This window comes from Pongo abelii, chromosome 5, assembly GCF_028885655.2.
Source record: "Pongo abelii isolate AG06213 chromosome 5, NHGRI_mPonAbe1-v2.0_pri, whole genome shotgun sequence".
NCBI lineage: Eukaryota > Metazoa > Chordata > Mammalia > Primates > Hominidae > Pongo > Pongo abelii.
The window spans coordinates 159,945,844-159,961,018 of NC_071990.2; the positions used below are offsets into that span (position 1 = coordinate 159,945,844).

The 15,175-nt window shown below is 40.8% G+C and overlaps 1 protein-coding gene and 1 pseudogene across 3 annotated transcripts in view; one reads left to right on the plus strand and one right to left on the minus strand.

The window, feature by feature from the left end:
- The window catches only part of TULP4 (TUB like protein 4), a 284,224-nt gene that overhangs the window by 3,792 nt on the left and 265,257 nt on the right, over positions 1–15,175 (plus strand). The window lies entirely within an intron of this gene.
- Positions 1,270–2,755, minus strand: LOC100456716 (signal recognition particle subunit SRP72-like; annotated as a pseudogene).

The following is a 15,175-nucleotide window of genomic DNA, read 5'->3' on the forward strand; positions in this document are numbered from 1 at the left end:
CATGGGGGATAAAACCAGTAAGTGTGTTAAATCCTTGCTGGGTCCTATCACTTCCCTTCTGTATGGATGATGACATTACAGCACATCTTACTGAAGTTGCGGCTGATGCAGATGTTGTTTTTATTTCCCAGCTAATGTTGTAGTGGTGGTATATTTTGCTGAACGGAAAGGTATATTCATTTATAGGGCTCCTTTAAAATTCAATAAATCTTAAAGGGAAATGTAGGTAAATGTTAATAGAATTCCAGTAAGGGAAAAGTCTTTCTAAGCTTAACACCAAATGGAAACCTATAAAGTAAAAGATTTGACAGCAGTTTTTACAACATATGTTATTTTCAGTGTCTGTATAGTGAAGAATGGCATGAGCAAAAAGACAAATGACAAACTAGAAAAATATGTGCAACATATATTAAGCATCTCAATTTATATAGAGCCGTAAAAATCAATAAGAAAAAGATGAACAGTTCATTAGAAAAATGGGCTACGGACATGAGCAGATCTTTTTTTCTTTACATTTCAACTTTTTATCATGGAAATCTTTTTTTTCTTGTGGCCATTTAATTAAGTGAAGAACATCAGTGTATTAAGAAGTTTTCTCTTTATCACATGATATTTCTAAGCAGATATTTTGGAATGCTCAGAAGATTCCACTTTCAGTCACCTAAGGCCTCCTAAGACATAATTTAAAGTGGAACTTGAACAGAAAGAAGTGTCTTCAGACTCTAGCTGAAATAGTAGTAGTTTCTGTTTAAATCCTGGAAAACCTTAGATAAGGTTTGTGAAACTGAAAAAAGATCAAATCAGCACACACAGATAAAGGATACAACAGATAGATACCAAGATGGGTAAATGCCCAATTATTTTCTTTTTTTTTTTTGAGATAGGGTCTTGCTCTGTCACCCAGGCTGGAGTGCAGTGGCCCCATCTCGGCTCACTGCAACCTCCGCCTCCCATTTTCAAGCGATTCTGCCTCAGCCACCTGAGGAGCTGGGACTACAGGTGCGTGCCACCACACCCAGCTAATTTTTGTACGTTTAGTAGGGACAGGGTTTCACTGTGTTGGCGAGGCTGGTCTCGAACTCCAGACCTTGTGATCCGCCCACCTCAGCCTCCCAAAGTGCTGGGATTACAGGTGTGAGCCACCACGCCCGGCCATATTTTCAGTCCTCATAATCTGTACAAAGCTATGAGGCAACCAGTAGGCCATATCTCACTAGGCAGACTTTGAGGAAGATGTTTTCCATTTGAAACACAAGAAATTATTTATGAAAATATGGAGATGAAGAGGGAGCAGTTCTGTGCTTCTTGCTGTGTTACCTTTATTATATTCCTAATGTCAGTGAGACTAGTTTAAAAACAGCCTTCAACAAGAATATTCTCATCACCAGCCACCTTTTCTACCTTTCTTCTTTTTCTGTTGCTGTTTCTTTTTTGATGCTGGAGCCCCTGCAGGTCTCTGGTGTCTTGAGGGTATGATGTTACTTGTAGAGCCAGATAGTGTCGCTGCACTGCCAGGTTTGGGGAGGTGGGTGGGCTACTCACAGTTTTTCTGGCATCCAGTTCAGATGAAGCTCCTGCAGTTGCTCTCTGGGTCCCTTTTCCAATCTGATCCTTCTTTTTGCCCTTCTTTCTTCCCTGGTAGTAAGAACATTCTTGCATTGGCAGCCATCTTTCTGGATCTGGGGTAACTTTTGGGTCATAATTCTTAGGCAATTTTCCCTTCTTTTTCTTTTTCGAATCTCCCTTTCCTTGTTCCTTTGGTTGACTATCTCTAGTAACTTTTCCACCCTTCCAAATGTACGTAGCACCAGGAGAATTTTCAAGAGCCTCAACATCTACTTTTAGAGACATATACTATCTGATGATGGCAAATGTTAACTAAGAGCTTTGCCTTTCTCTGGATCTACAAGTGAGTAAGCAGAAATAAGCTGTGCCAGGGTGTGAATATCTTTTGGATTTTGTTTCCATAGCTGTTCTAGGTCACTAATTGCCTCCTCCCGCCCATATTTGAGCTTGAAGTTTGCAGCTTCTTTTATCAAGGACAAATGAGCAGGAGATTTGAGCTGATGGTTTTGATACCACCGGATAGCTTGTGTGAAGACATCAATGGTACTATACTATTAATATCTTCTTCGTGGCTACACATGGTCACGAATGCAGACACCATGCCTGGTTTCTGCTTTAACTCCTCTCTGCTTCTCAATATTAGACATGCTAAGAAATATTCTCTTGAGAAATTTTCAACTGTGCCATGGTCAGCTTAATTTCAACTGCATTTTCTTGATGCTGATCTGAAAATTCCTGAAGCAGCTCTATTGCTTTTGTGTGCTGCTTTTCACACAGAGCTGGGCAGCTTGGATTAACATAGGTAAGAGATGCTCGGGACTTTGGGAATGTAAACTGGCAGATATATTGAGGCATTGTTCGGCCTGGTTTGTGTACATAGCAAGTAATGCCTTGTTAAATTGTTTTTTTTTTTTTTTTTTTTGAGATGGTGTCTCGCTCTGTCACCCAGGCTGGAGTGCAGTGGCGTGACCTTGGCTCACTGCAACCTCTGCCTCCCTGGTTCAAGCGATTCTTCTGCCTCAGCCTCCCGAGTAGCCGGGACTACAGGCACGCGCCATCACGCCTGGCTAATTTTTGTATTTTTAGTAGAGACAGGGTTTCACCATATTGGCCAGGCTGGTCTCAAACTCCTGACCTTGTGATCCGCCTGCCTCCGCCTGCCGAAGTGCTGGGATTACAGGCATGAGCCACTGCGCCTGGCCAGCTTTGTTAAATTCTATAGCTTGTAGTTGTTTCTTGGAAAGCTTAAACTCTACTCTTTCCGCATTGGTTAATTTCACTTTCTTCTTGGAGTCAAAGACATTTTGGTCCTTTTTAATGGTAATGATGTTATTTGCAATTACATCTAGTAACCCTACATCTGTTGGTTTTAGTTTTATTATTTGATTGTAAAGTTGCAAAGCCACCTCTGTTCGACCCTGAAGCTGCAGAATATAGGCCATCTGACCATGAGTGATGGCCAGTCCTGCCTGTGGGTCTTCCTCAGTCCCATCAGCGTCTTCTGATAATGAATGGTGGCAAAGACCTTCAGCTTTTTGTAGGATGTTCATGGCCTGGTTCAGCTGGCCGTGGTCTATCAGTGCACATGCAATGTTGTAGCACAGCTCACGTGCGCCTTCTTGGAAGCCCAGGCTCTCTGGAGCCACTTTTCCCCAATTGCTTTGAGCTGCAACAACTGCTGAAGGGTTTGTTTTCCTCTCCTCATCATAATCATCGTGGGAGTTTCGGACGAGATCTCTTTATGCCACTAAGCATTCATCATAGCGTCCCAAATGGTGTAACACTTATCCATAAAGCTCCTTTCAGTTTGTCTGTCTGCCGGTTGGCATTTTCTGCTGTCTTCAAGGCATTCTCAATTCTGTTGAGCCTGTACTCGCAATATGCCTTTTCAAAGGAGAGAGAGTTATTGGCTAACAGTTTGGTGCAAGTATTGATGACATTCTTTTTTTTTTTTTTTTTTTACTCTTTCTTTTTTTTTTTTAATTTTATTTTATTATTATTTTTTCTTTTATTATTATTATTATTATTATCATTATTATACTTTAGGTTTTATGGTACATGTGCACAATGTGCAGGTAAGTTACATATGTATACATGTGCCATGCTGGTGCGCTGCACCCACCAACTTGTCATCTAGCATTAGGTATATCTCCCAATGCTATCCCTCCCCCCTCCCCCCACCCCACAACAGTCCCCGAAGTGTGATGTTCCCCTTCCTGTGTCCATGTGTTCTCATTGTTCAATTCCCACCATTCTCAATTCTGTTGAGCCTGTACTCGCAATATGCCTTTTCAAAGGAGAGAGAGTTATTGGCTAACAGTTTGGTGCAAGTATTGATGACATTCAAGGCTTCTCTGAAACTTCCAATGCAGGCCAGCTACCTCATCTTTGTTGATCTGCAGTATCTTATTGACAGTCTTGAGAGCACACATGAAGTTGCTGTTCTGGCCGTACCGGTTCACTTCACTCCACAGCGCAGGCACTGAAACTCCACCCTGCTGCTCACTGTCGCCCAGGCTGGAGTGCAGTGGCACAATCTTGGCTCACTGCAACCTCCGCCTCCTGGGTTCAAGCGATTCTCCTTGCCTCAGCTTCCCAAGTAGCTGGGATGATAGGTGTCCACCACAACACCCGGCTAATTTTTTTTTTCTTTTTAGTGGAGACAGGGTTTCACTATGTTGGCTAGGCTGGTCTCCAACTCCTGACTTCGTGATCCGCCCGCCTCGGCCTCCCAAAGTGCTGGGATTGCAGATGTGAGCCACCGCATCAGGCCTATCGTGGAAATTTTAAAACATTGCTAACAGTGGAGACTGGTGTAATAAAGCACTGTATCTTGCCCAGCTTTGGCAATTTGAAAACATTACCAATTTTGTTTGAGCAATACCTCTCACGTCCCTCCCCTTGGATTATTTTAAAGCAAATCAAGCTGTCATATAATTTTGTCTGTAAATATTTTAGTACATGTCTCTAAAAGAAAAAGACCCCTTAAAATAATTACAATACTATTATCTTACCTTAAAAATTTTTTCTTAGTATCATCAAATATCCAAGCAATACTCCTTGACTGCAGTATATATTTGTGTGTATGTGTGTGTGTGTATGGGCGTGTACGTTTATATATGTTATATATGGGCGTGTGTGTTTATATCATATCATATATACATATATGATTGTTTGAATTAAGATCCAAATAAGGTCCATACATTGCCGTTGGATGGTTTAAAGTCTCTTTTAACCTATAGGTTCTGTATCTTTTTTTTTCTTTGCAACTTTTTATTGAAGAAACTGAATTTTACTCTTTGCATCCTTGTAATGTAAAATATGTTCTTTTATTTCTTGTGTTTCCTATACATTGGTAGTTCATTGTAGAGGCTTAATCAAAAGAATCCAATTTTATTTTTTTGTGAGGACAGGATTATTTTCATCAGGAAGTCTTCTTTCTTTCTTTTTGTGATACTAGCAACCATTCTTGAATGTTAACTTGGTCCATGAATTCAGGAGGGATTACAATATGGTTACATCCTGTCATTTAGTTATTAGCTGAAATAGATGTGTGTGTGTGTGTGTGTGTGTGTGTGTGTGTGTGTGTGTGTGTATAGAAATTCTCCTTTGTCAATTATTTGGTTACCTTGAGGTATAGAGTGTATAGGAAGGGTGTGAAAATTGTCTGATTATTTCCCTTGATTTACCAGTTTTCAAAGTTGTGATTTGGTCCCCTAACATCCTCCAGTGGTGATGGATGAGGGTTTTAAATTTTTTCGCATAACATTATGAACATCTATTTTAGCATACGTGGTGTGTTTCAGTCCATTGCAGTTACTGTCCTTTCGATGCTGAAATTGCCCCCTCTTTGGGCAGTGTAGGCTTATTTAGGTTGGCACCTGAGTCCTTCTGACCATGTCTCTAGTAATCTCATAGCTTCCTTGCTTTACGGTATGATGAGATGTTTCAGGTTCATCCTGTATACTTTCTGTTTCAGACATGAAATCAGAGCAGACCATTTTTAAAAGAAAAAAAATTAAATGTGCAATAAACAAAATGCTCAGTTTTACTAGTCATTAAATAAATAGAATTCAGAGCAAAAGTAGATACCATTTGTTGTGAACTGAGTGTTTGAGTCCCCCTACCCTCCTTCATTTGTTGAAGCCTTAAGTCCCAATGTGATAGTATTTGGAAGTGGGGTCTGTAGGAGGTAATTAAGGTTAGATGAGGTCATGAGTATGGGGCCTTCATATGGGCTTAGTGTCCTTAGAAGAAGAGACACCAGAAGGCTTGCTTTTTTTCTCCCCATGTGAGCACACAGCAGGATGGCAGCTGCCTACAAGCCAGGAGAAAAAGCCTCAGAATGAAACCTACCTTGCTGGTACCTTGATCTTAGACTTTTAGCCTCCAGAACTTCGAGAAATAAATTTCTGTTGTGGCTGGGCATGGTGCCTCATGCCTGTAGTCCTAGCACTTTGGGAGGCTGAGGTGAGAGGATCACTTGAGCACAGGAGTTTGAGACCAGTCTGGACAACATAGCGAGACTTTGTCTCTGTTTATTTATTTTTTATGTAAATAATAATAAAAAAACTAAAAACATAAAAGAAACATAAAATAAACTTCTGTTGTTTAAGCCACTCAGTTTATGGTTTTATCGCAGCCTGAGCAGACTTAAGACAGCATTTTTCAATGATTATGTTGGCAATATAATTTAGACGGAATTTTGCCTTGCCCTCCCGAAGTGTTGGGGTTACAGGTGTGAGCCACCGCACCCGGCCTAGACCCAATTTAGACCTTTACGGATTTGAAATGATTTGGTAAAGTTTAATATAAAGTATCATGTTACGATGACTTCTGCTGTTCCTTCTCTTGGTAATCTTATTATTTGGGCATCTCCTGGTGTGGAATGGGAATTATAAGGATGATGGTAATTCTCGGTGCTGGTGCAGATGAAGGGAGGTATGTCCTCTCAGATAACCTAAGTAGACATTGATGCACTCATTCCAGATAGCTGCTGTTAGGTATCACAATGCAAAGTGTGCATAGCCTTCTACCCAGAAAGTCCACATTTAGTAGGAATTTATCCTGAAGAAATAGTAGGAAATGTTAGAACAGATATGTGTACATAGTAAAGAACAGGAAATAACCTTAGACAAGGAATGATTTAAATGGATCATATTACCTTCCTTGCATGCAGCCATTGAAAGTGATGACATGCATTTATAGTAACCAATCTGGAAAGATACCCATAATATTGAGTGAAAAAGATAGGTTACATAAACATAGGCACAGCACTTAGAAACATATAGACACAGAAGATGCTGAACAACTAGGCTTTGAAGGCTGAGCTGAGAGGATCTAAGCTTCAGAAACCTAATAGATGTTTGTTTAGGTCACCATGGTCTCAAAGACTGCACCAACTGGTTTAATTCTCCTGTCATAAGATTCAAATTTCCTGGACTGAGCATATGATTGACCTTGGGTAATTTGCCTACCCCTTAGGGGTGTGTGTGTGTGTGTATATTGTTCTCAATTGAGATTTCTATAAAGACCATATAGAATGGGGACGGACTCACAAGGAGAGTTGAGGTTATTTTAACTAACGAAAGGGGAAGACATTCCAGGAAGACAAGGAGATAGATGCTCAGTACCTATTTAGCTAAAATTAAATACATTCTGGGCCGGGCGCGGTGGCTCACGCCTGTAATCCCAACACTTTGGGAGGCCGAGGTGGGCGGATCACGAGGTCAGGAGATCGAGACCACGGTGAAACCCAGTCTCTACTAAAAATACAAAAAAGGATTAGCCGGGCGTGGTGGCGGGCACCTGTAGTCCCAGCTACTCAGGAGGCTGAGGCAGGAGAATGGCGTGAACCCAGGAGGCAGAGCTTGCAGTGAGCTGAGATCGCACCACTGCACTCCAGCTGGGGCGACAAAGTGAGACTCCGTCTCAAAAAAAAAAAATAAATAAATAAATAAATACATTATTTGCTCAGAAACATTAATCACCACATCTCCATAAAATTACTGCAAACTGATAAATATGTGCTTTCTTTTCCCTTTAACCATCTCTTTACCATGGTAGGATCTATACCAGTGAGTCAGCTCTACTTGGTTTCTTGCTTTCATAGAAAATAATTGGTGAAAATTAAAATCTTGAATTCATGGATTTAAAAAATTATGCCCTTTTTCCTTTTAAATATGGCTAATTTAGAATCAGATATTTTTTTCTAATGTAAGCAGAAATAACAGTCTCTATACTTATGTGGTGTCAAGGATGCTCACCCGTGAGACAAAGAGTATTTTAAGAATAGAATTGAAACGTAGTGTTTATGGAAAGCTCCAACAGTAATGGTGTGGTAGGTTATAGAGTGTAGGAAATTATTCTGTAGGTGTGCAGTGGTGCTGTGCAGAGGATATAGATTTATTTGAACATCTTTCTCACTGTTATTATTTTTAATCAGAAACACAATTAGAGTCAAAAGGGATTTGAGAGAGCTTTGCAAAAGATACATACTATAATGTAAGATACTGATTTCTCACTTTTTAAAAATTAAAGACTCAATTTAGACTGTAATGGATGGGAAAGGATTTGGAAACACGTTACATGGGGTATTAGGTTATTACCATTATTTCTACTGTTTCTTCCTTTTGTAGTTTTAACATGTATCCCAGTTTGTGATGGGCATATTAGATCCCCTGGGATAAAGTGCTTGTAGTGTCTGATCTGTTAATGTCTGGTTAAGTCTAAGAATTTGATCCTTTAAGTCAATCATGGTTTATGAAAGATTTTTTAAGACTTTTATGAAAGAAAGCTATGAAGTCTTACAACTTTTATTTGTATGTTTCAGCTATTGATCCAGCTAGTTACTAGTTGGAACACTACATTCTAAAGACTCATTTGTATCTGCTTTCCAAACTGTTGCTCAGCAATTTTGAATTCTACTTAAATGTTATAATTTAACATTAAGTGTTGTCACTGGGTTCAGAATTTTTTCATCGTACTGGATGTTTCTTTTATTAGTTTCTTGTCAAGGACAAAAGGAGGATTAGTTTAAACTTCCTGAGTCAGTTATACCTCTGATTTGTGTGTGTGAATGATTTTCAGTCCCAGTTAGGGAAGTCAAGAGTTTTGTGTAGGAAGCTCTTACAGGACCATGTTGTTCTCCCCTGCAACTGTGCCTTTCCACTGTCTTTGGCTATTAAGAGTGTGTTTACTTCCATGGGGAAATGCACATCATTGTTACGAACAGCTATGGCAAAATGGTAGTGTCAGAGATCCTCAGACAACAAACCGAGCTGTTAGTGCCGGGGCAGTTTTAACATTCATGAAAAGTTGATCAGCAGTGATGTTACCGTAGGCTGAGAAAATATACAGGATTATCTTTACACGTAATCAGTTTCTTAAGCTTCAAATGACCCTCTTAGCCACAAAACCGGAGGCACAAATTCAGCTCCAGTGGTTAGAATATCAAGACCTACATCATAAGAAATTAGCCTTATCCTCTGCCCACAAAACCCATCAGCCAAAGCTGACGTTTTTGGCAGAGTTACTGTTGAGTTGTTAAATAATCAGAGAATTTAACTGTTAACTGTATGTTAACAGATTAGAGAATGCCATTAAAATGTGATGCCTGGCCGTGCATGGTGGCTCATGCCTGTAATCCCAGCATTTTGGGAGGCTGAGTTGGGAGGATTATTTGAATCCAGGAGTTGGAGACCATCCTGGACAACATAGCCAGGCCTGGTCTTTACAGATAATTTAAAAAGTAGCTGGGCATGGTGGTGCACCTGTGTCCCCGCTACTCAGAGGCCTGAGGTGGGATGATCGCTTGAGCCTGGGGAGGTTGGGGCTGCAGTGAGCCATGATTGTACCACTGCACTCCAGCCTGGGTGACAGAGCGAGACCCAGTCTCCAAAATAAATAAATAAATAAATAAAAAATGATGCCTGGATTTAATGTATCTGAGAGAAAGAGGTTTAAAGAGGTTGGGTTGCTCAGGCGTGGTGGCTCACACATGTAATCCCAGCACTTTGAGAGGTTAGGTGGAAGGATTGCTTGAGCCCAAGAGTTGGAGACCAGCCTGGGCAACATAGCTAGACCTACTTCATCTCTACAAATAATTTAAAAAATCAGCCCGGTGTGGTGGCATGTGCCTGTGGTCCCAGCTAGGTGGGAGGCTGAGGTGGGAGGATCACTTGAGCCCAGGGGGGTCAAGGCTGAGTGACAGAGCGACCCTGTCCCCCCCCCCAAAAAAAAAAAAAAGAGGTTGGGTCATAGGAGAAGCCCATAAGATGAATGCGGTTGACACTGAGGTCACCTTTTCCAGGCCTTACAAGTGATTTGAGCCTTTTCCATTTTTATTCTTGTCACACTTTCCCATGAAATGAGAAACTCAGTCTTACGTTTCATGTGTAGAAACCACTTTTTTGAGTTAATTTTCTGTTGCCTGAATAATGAAATAAATAAACTAATATTTGAAATGCTTGGGGGTAATACACAATAACTCTTAATAAAAGACAGAAACCTCACATTTTGCTTATCTTATTCCATTAGTAATTATTTTTACTACTGGGACAGAAGTGAGAATGAAAGTGGCACACATTCTGTTTTGTCTTTTTACCCAGCTTTGCCTCTGAGGGACTCGGGAATAAATTAGGTAGTGTAGGATTGGGATGCTGCCCAGAATCTATCTATTGTAGCTTACTCTAATGCATCAGTTGCCAGCCTTTTTGGGTTTATGACATTCTATTTGTGTTTGATGTTGCATCTCCCTCCTCACAACTTCAATGGCTGTGACAGCCGGGTCTGTGTTATCAGTGGAGAGCAAAGTGCTGATAGGAACTCCACAAATTTCCTCTCTCATTCAGTTTTGTCTTAATTACATCAACCTTTAATTTTAACTATTACTTTCAGACTTTTTCTGGACCATTAACAAGCTGCTCAATTACATTGCTATATGGAATATGTTTGCTTAAAGTTTTTGACCAATTAAAATGCCTTGAAAAATTTTGTGATACGGTATAAAAAGTAGTCAATGATAGTGAGAATTGTATTTTATGTGCATTTTTGTGGAAGAAATTTGATAGAGTAATATTAAGTATCATTTGGTCCTTGCTAGGCTAAAACTGCTTTTTTTGTGACAGTGTCTTGCTCCGTCACCCAGGCTGGAGTACAGTGGCACAGTCATAGCTCACTGCACCTTGATTTCCCTGACTCAAGTGATCCTTCCACCTTGGCCTCCCAAAGTGCTGGGATTAAAGACATGAGCCACCATTCCTGGTTAAAATGCGTTTCTTTTCTTTTCTTTTCTTTTTTTTTTTTTTTTTTTTGAGATGGAGTGTCGCTCTGTTACCAGGCTGGAGTGCAGTGGCACGATCTTGGCTCACTGCAGCCTCCGCCTCCCGAGTTCAAGCGATTTTCCTGTCTCAGCCTCCTGAGTAGCTGGGACTACAGGCGCCTGCCACCACACCCAGCTACTTTTTGTAGTTTTAGTAGAGACTGGGTTTCACCATGTTGGCCAGGATGATCTCGATCTCTCGACCTCGTGATCTGCCCGCCTTGGCCTCCCAAAGTGCTGGGATTACAGGCATGAGCCACCATACCCGGCGCCAAAATGCTTTTCTGTAGAGATACATAGAAGCAATAATGTTTATAAGGTGCTTTGAAATCAGCTGTCTATAAATTTATTGTAAAATAGAGAAGTCTCAAGGTTGACCATATGGTTCAGAAATGGTAGGAGTATTGTTCTTAATTCTGAGAGCCTTGGGATACCACATTTTTTCTTCCCTTTCTTAGCTTTATTTTCTGTGTTTCGCAAATACCTCTTGTCTCCTTGGCTGACTGATGGTCATATAAATGGAATCTCCTTGGCTGTCCTTCACCCATGTTTAGTTGGTGAAGTTCTTTCTCCCCCACATGACCAAGAAAAATGGCATGTGATTTTACTAATAGGGAATTGATCTGTTACTCTGGTGTACACAAGATAGCCAAAACTTGATGTATACAAGAAAGCACTATCAGGTGAGTGATACCAATGATCTATGGAGGTCAGTTTAAGCCAATGACTTCCCCCTTTTAATTTTCATCATTTATTCATTATTTATTACCAAACCTTTCACTAGATTGTTAATGACTAGCAGAATTGGTTTTGCTCCTTTGGTGTTGAGTGGTAAAGTGGACCCCAGATGAGATGTCCCAAGAAGGAGGCAGACAGGGGAGGTTGGGCTCATTCACAAGTTAGATCACAAAAGAACCCCTAGAAGTTAAGATTTGGTTAATTCCTTTCTCTTCATTTTGTGTCTGCCTGGCCTTAAGTACTGTCTGTTACCACATAATATTATTTTGAGAAGCAGACTATTAATATTTTATAGCATGGGTATATCTAATGTTATTGAAAGATTGTTAATCAGCTGGGATGCATACCTTCAGCTACTGAATTTTTAGTTCGGTGGTTTAATACGGTCATACTCTTCTGTGTGAAAAATAATTTTGTTTCTTGGCTTCTATATTCATGTGTGGAACTTCATTGTCATGTGAGATTTACAAGCTTCTGCCTCTTAATTCTTAATATAATATACCTAATATTTTTAATATGATTCTAACTTAGACTTAATATAAACTATTTTTTATATATAGGGACATTTGAAAGAAGTACACTGTCTCTTCTGATTCTCTGGTCTCCTTATACATTTAAAAACACACAGAAATAACAATCAAAAAATTCCTGAGATAGATTGGCTCTAATGTAAACTGCTGAGTTATGAGTAACTGTATTTTATTTTAAAAGATGCTTTTTCTTTGGATATGTGAGTCTCTCTAAACATCCAGGTAAATGGGGCTCCAGGTGGGAAATGACTGCTCGCCTGCGTTGAAGCTTTTCCACTTCCCTCTTCTGGTGCTGATTGGCTGGTGCTGAAATTTGAGTCTAGTTTTGACAGTGCAGAGTCTTTGCACTCCTTAGTCTTTTCTCAGGACCCCCACTTGTGGTTTGACCAGATCACTATCGTAGGCACCAAGTAGCTAAGCTTGACATACTGAGCTCAAAGAGGAAAGGTTTTAGATTCTAGAAGATTTTGGTTAGGAATGGTCAGATTAAACAGAGGTTAGCTGCATTGAAACTCTACTTTCTCTAGCAGAACTCTCAGGCTGCAGAGAACCCAGAGGGTTTGGATGGTTGGGACAAAACATGTAGTTGAAGGAGATTCTGAATGTGAGTTTGGACGGTTTTGAAATGTGTGAAGCAGTTGTAGCAGATAGAGCATCTAGGCCTGTAGCATTTCGTTTTTTTAAGTTTATGGAGTTTACTGTGTTACTGTTTTAACCTCTTAGGTGTATAAATATTTTTCATGGTTGGTTGCCTTGTAACTCTATGTTCATGAATATTTTGATGTGTAAAAGTTTATTTTGTGTAGTCAAACCTATCGATCTTTTTTCCATTGTTTCTACCTTGATGATTTGCTTAGAAAGTCTTTTTCCCATGGAATGTTTTTTCTTTTTTTTTTCTTGAGCAGATGTTGGGTATTTTTAATTTTTTTTATAAGATTTTATTTATTTACTTTTTTAGGTGGAGTCTCACTCTGTCACCCAGGCTGGAGTGCAGTGGTGTGATCTCAGCTCACTGCAGCCTTCCCCTCCTGGGTTGAAGCGATTCTCCTGTCTCAGCCTCCCAAGTAGCTGGGACTAAAGGTGCTCACCACCATGCCCAGCTAATTTTTGTATTTTCAGTAGAGATGAGGTTTCACCAGTTTGGCCAGGATGGTCTCGATCTCTTGACCTCATGATCTGTCCGCCTCGGCCTCCCAAATTGCTGGGATTACAGGTGTGAGCCACTGCGCCCAGCCAGCATCTTACATAACTAGACCATTTGTCAAAATTAAGAAATTAACATTGGTACCTTGTTATTAATTGAACACTAGACTTCTTTCAGATTTTGCCAGTTTTTTCTTTTTTTCCCCTTATTTTAGTGAAAGCAAGTTTATTAAGAAAGTAAAGAAACAAAAGAATGGCCACTCCATAGGCAGAGCAGCCCGGTATTTTCACTGATGTACTTTTTCCAGGGTACCACATTGGATTTAGATGGGATAGGTTTTTCTATCCGCGTTTGTATAGAACTTTACAGCTTTACAATTCAAAGTCCTTTCACACACATATGGTAATTTAGATGGAAAATAATCTTGGGCATTGGTCTTATTAGACGCATCTGCTCCACGAAGCTTACGTGTTGGCAGGGATGCTGCTCCGCATGTGTGAGGCCACAAGAAACTTGGGCATAGAAATCCCATGCAAATTGTCAGTCACTGCTTCTATTTTCCATTATTTGTTCCTCTTAGTTCCCTAAGATGTTTTGCTCTCACTCTGCTGTCTCGTTCTTCTTTTGCCTGGACCTGAGTGGAAAATTAGGATATGTTGTTGCTGATTTTTAAGTCTAGGAGAGAAAGTCACTCTCACTGTGAGGAAGGATGTATTCCTATACATCACCCTCCGGGATCTAGGTACGAGGCATGACCAGTCTTCCAACTTTATTGCCTAGACAAGACATGTTGCCTGAGTAACCTAACGTGTCTTACTCTTCAGATAGGTTTGAAAATCTCTGCTGCCTGCTCTCCTGTCTCTGCCCTGCCGTAGGTGGAGACGGATGGACAGAACTAAGAGATGGAGAGGGCAGGCAGGGAATTAGGCAGAGCAGGCTGCATGTCGAGTGGCTTCATGTCAGGGAGGCCTTAGATGCCTCTGGATTTATTATCTTGTGGCTTCTCAGCTTACACCTGTTAATGTTAGTTGACCTGAGCTTTCTCATGGGTGACCTACGTAGTAGCTTGTATTTGTGCATTCAAATAATCTCCCCTCTTTCTAACTAAAACACCTTTTTTGATTTTCTTAACATTTTCTGACCTATAAAACACCACTGCCCTGCCTTTCCACATAGAAGACAGAATCTGCCAAGCACGGTGCCTCATGCCTTTAATCCCAGCACTTTGGGAGGCCAAGGTGGGCAGATCACCTGAGATCAGGAGTTCGAGACCAGACTGGCCAACATGGCGGAACCCCGTCTCTACTAAAAATAGAAAAATTATTAGCTGGGCATGGTGGCAGGCACCTGTAATCACAGCTACTCGGAAGGCTGAGGCAGGGAGAATTGCTTGAACCCAGGAGGTGGAGGTTGCAGTGAGCTGAGATTGCCCCACTGTACTCCAGCCTGGGTGACAGAGCAAGACTCTGTCTCAAAAAAAAAAAAAAGAAAACAGTGAGAATCTGATTATTGTGCATGCCTGTGGAGGAGGGGTCAAGGAAAGAGGGGAGAAGGGAATCCTGGTTTTGGCCTCCAACCAAGTCATTAGTAAATCAGTGGAGACAGAGTCTTGCTCTGTGGCCCAGGCTGGAGTGCAACGGCATGATCTCCATTCACTGAAGCCTCTGCCTTCTGGGTTTAAATGATTCTCATGACTCAGCCTCCTGAATAGCTGGGATTACAGGAATGCGCCACCATGCCTGGCTAATTTTTGTATTTTTAGTAGAGATGGGGTTTTGCCACGTTGGCCAGGCTGGTCTCAAACTCCTGACCTCAAGTGATCTACCAGCCTTGGCCTCCCAAAGTGCTGGGATTACAAGCATGAGCCACCACACC